The following is a 3,293-nucleotide window of genomic DNA, read 5'->3' as shown; positions in this document are numbered from 1 at the left end:
GGTTTAGCTAAGACAGGTTATTAACTTGCTCTTCTGTGGCTGCTATGGGATCATATGTGTGATGCTGGGTGAGATTCTCACAGAGGGGATCTGCTGAAGAGTTGGGGGTCTGAACCTGAAGCCTGGTGCTGGCTCAGGACTGTTGTAGGGAGGGGTTGAAGGGGATGGGTACACTTGTAGATGATACTTGTGACAGCTGAGGAGTGGTACCTGGTGGTGGTTGTGCTTTACCAGTCCTGGCCTCTCCAGGTCACAAAGCAGCAGAGGGATGCACAAAGCCAGCTTTGTAATGAGGGTGTTGATAGCAGAAGATGTGCTGACTGGCAGTGGGGCCCATCTCTGAGAGCTGGAAGTGACTGGATCCAGGGGCATGGGGGTAGCAGGACAGAGGAGAAGGTCATTCCTCTGTTCTTTAGAGCCTCGGAAATGCAGCTGAATCTGGGGCAAAACATCTGGGCTGTGCTTGCTTTATTTATGTTTTTTCCTACCCATATCTCTAATCAGAAGCAAATCATGTGCTTGAGTAGAAATTCAAGTGGTTCAGATTCCCCCAGAGAAGGCTGAGGTGACTTGGTAGATTTGCTCTGCAATGGTGCTCAAAAGAAATGTCAGCAGCTTCATTCAGGGTCACTGAAGCTTCTTGTTGTCCACCGTGGGGTCACTTGGTGGATGCTCAGTTCCTGGGCTTGGTCTTCTCATACACTCTGGGTTTTCCTCTCCTCCTTAGTCACTGGAGAGCGAGCAGAAACTCTGCAGCCACTGGGGAAGGAAAGCACTGGAATACTTGAAAAGCAATTAATGTTTGCCAGCACAGATCTAGCAGTGCATTGCTCCTTCCAGTCACATTCCCTGCCTCTGGCCCCCTCACCACCTGCTGCACTTTGTGGGTTTTCCTTTATCAGTTGCTTTTCATTTTCACTTGAGCTGTCGGCGAGAGCTGAAGTAGAAGTTCAGATTAAGTTGCAGCTGAGATGTGCTTTGCTGGGGATTATGGAGCTGGCTGTGTGTGTAGCTGTCAGGTAGGGCAGGAGGAACACAGCTTTTTAGCAGGCTGTGAGCAGACAGAAGTCTCTGATTTCCAGGGCTGAAAATTGTGCTCCCAGGCTCCAGTCTGCACTGGTGTAACCAATACCACTTCCTTTATGGAACTGGTTGATTCAGTCTAAATAGGATAGCTGTGCTGTGCTGACTTCCTTGGTGAATTGGAGCTTCTGGGCTAGCCCAGAGAGCTGTCAGCATGGGTGGAGGCTCAGGCAGCACCTGGAGAAGGGTAAAGTCTGCTCCCACTGGTGCATTTTGGTCTGATGCAGGTTCTAGGCATAGTAGAGGGAAAACCTGAAGCTTTGGCATATATCTCAGCTTTTTTAATTGTTTGGGTGAGCTCAATTTCTGTAATTGCTTCCTTCAGGAAGCTCTCTGGCTGTGCCTGGCGAGGAGATGCATCACCTGAGGATTAAAATGCAGCTGCTGTGAGCTGGGAGACAAAAGCAGGCCAGAGTCAGCGGTCGCTGTGGAAGAAGGGCTTGGGCACCAGCAAATGGACATGTAGGGCTGGCCTGAATGTGTGGACTGTACTGAGTTAAAATAACCAACACTGTGTGGCTGTTTCTTTCAAAATGTTAAAAATATCCCAGCTTCTCCATAAATCCAGGAGATGCAACCGCTATTGCCTAGCACAAGTGTGGATGACTGTCCTCCCTCAGAGCCTGGTGGGAGCTGTAATGCTTGTGCTGAATTGATATTTTAAGGACCCTTACAGAGCAAATTGTCTGAGCCTTTAGTTTGGCAGCTGGGCTGACCCAGGTGGGATATAAACCAGTGGTTCAGGGTGCTCTGCTCCCTTTGGTGACAGGGTGGTGATCGGACCACACTTATTGCTCTCATGGGGCAGAAGGTCCAGCCCAGGAACTTGTATGTGACTGATACTGCATGTTTTGAGCAGACTGTCATGTTGTACAAAGGGTCCTCCAGAGGTGCGAGAGAATCCCCCATCCTGGGGACCTGAGGCCCTGCTCTCAGGCTGGGCTAAGGCATCCTACTGTCCCCATCTCTGGAGCTCCCTGGGCTGCAGGGTTGCCCTGCCATGAGGCCACAGCACTGGGGTTATGTTGCTGCTGCTGTATAACACGGGCACAAAGAGCACAGCAATGCTGTACCTTCACTCTGTCCCTTGTGCACAGTGTCAGAGCAGCCTATTGCCAGGTACCAGTGGCATCCTCTCCCTCTGAGCCCTGGCTGATGGAAGCCTGATTTCCATCCTGCCACCTCCCGAGCTTTCTTTCCCTGCTGCTCTCATTTCCCTGAGTTTCTCCAGGAGGAATTCAACAAGGAAGCCTGCTGTTGCTGGAAGTACTGCTATTTTCAGAGCCATAATCTCCCACCTTACCTGTTCCAAGCTCCCAGTGTCACTGGCACAGCCTTGCTTGCCACATGCTTCCAACTCAGGGATGCACTTGGCAGGAATGCTGCACAGCTTAGCAGTGGCCAAGGTGATCTCTAATAGCATCTGTGTGTTGTTGAGATAGTGCTTATCTGTTGGGAGGGAGTAAAGGAGCAAGCAGGCCTGACCTCCAGAGCACAAATGAGACTAAAACCTCGTACCTGAATCTCTCAGATGATCTATCAGATCTCCCTCCACCTACAGAAACATGAAAAAAAATCAGTAAACGTGATAGTGAGGTACTAGAAGATGCTTGGTGGAGAGATGATTGTACTAATGGAGGGCAGTGAGAGGTAGTGTGGTACTTTGAGCCATGAAAGAGGCTATAAATTGTGTCCTGTGTGATGATGAGCCACTGTCGCAACATATGGCAGCCAGTGTGGGTTGTGAAGCCTGAGCCCCTCGGCGGGTGCCTACTGCCACCCAAAATGGCTCACAGCCATCTGCTGTGACTACCCCTCCTCCCACCTCCTGCTGTAGGCAAGGCCTGAGCCTGTGATTCCTGCTCAGAGCCTTCCCAGAGCAGCCCCATCATTCTCTTGGAAGAGTTTGGAAAGCTGTAAACCCAAATGTTCCATGTAAACCCAAATGTTCCACGTAAACCTTCATGTCAACAGCATGCCCATGTGTTGGAGATATTACAGATGCTTCCTGCCCTCCTCAGCTGTTTGCTCCCTCTGGAAAGGGATTGGGGTGCTGCAAGAGCAGCAGTCCCAAGAGTTGTGGCCGGGCTGAAATTCCTCAAACAAGGGATGACAGTGAATGTTTGTTTAAAGTTCCCTTCCATCTAATCTCCACAGATGCTAGTGAGATAACAACATTTTTTTTGTGGGGTTACCCAGCAACGAAAAAA

General features: G+C 50.2%; 1 long non-coding RNA gene across 1 annotated transcript; it reads right to left on the bottom strand.

Moving 5' to 3' along the window:
• Nucleotides 1-460: 460 nt before the first annotated feature.
• LOC108641170 lies at nt 461-3,015 on the bottom strand. Its single transcript, XR_001921802.2, has 3 exons — nt 2,909-3,015; nt 2,602-2,638; nt 461-759 (listed from the first exon to the last, which is right to left on the bottom strand). It is a non-coding gene; the product is annotated as an uncharacterized LOC108641170 (long non-coding RNA).
• Between the last annotated feature and the right edge of the window lie 278 nt (nt 3,016-3,293).

The sequence above is a fragment of the Manacus vitellinus genome, unplaced genomic scaffold (genome assembly GCF_001715985.3).
Source record: "Manacus vitellinus isolate BGI_N305 unplaced genomic scaffold, ASM171598v3 scaffold_53_pilon, whole genome shotgun sequence".
NCBI lineage: Eukaryota > Metazoa > Chordata > Aves > Passeriformes > Pipridae > Manacus > Manacus vitellinus.
This window is presented reverse-complemented; position numbering and strand designations above follow the sequence as displayed.